At 48.3% G+C, this 205-nt stretch overlaps 1 protein-coding gene across 1 annotated transcript in view; it reads right to left on the reverse strand.

Annotated features, from left to right (window-relative positions):
* Positions 1 to 205, reverse strand: part of IRGM (immunity related GTPase M) — a 12,623-nt gene that overhangs the window by 9,881 nt on the left and 2,537 nt on the right.

Raw genomic sequence — 205 nt, forward strand, 5'->3', positions numbered from 1 at the left:
TTCTTCTTCTTCTTCTTCTTCTTCTTCTTCTTCTTCTTCTTCTTCTTCTTTTTTTAAAGATTTTATTTATTTATTTGACAGAGAGCGATAGAGGGAATACAAGCAGGGGGAGTGGGAGAAGGAGAAGCAGGCTTCCCGCCGAGCAGGGAGCCCGATGCGGGGCTCGATCCCAGGACCCTGGGATCATGACCTGAGCCGAAGGCAG

Source organism: Mirounga leonina, unplaced genomic scaffold (genome assembly GCF_011800145.1).
Source record: "Mirounga leonina isolate KUSES-001 unplaced genomic scaffold, KU_Mleo_1.0 Mir_150, whole genome shotgun sequence".
In the NCBI taxonomy this organism is placed as follows: domain Eukaryota; kingdom Metazoa; phylum Chordata; class Mammalia; order Carnivora; family Phocidae; genus Mirounga; species Mirounga leonina.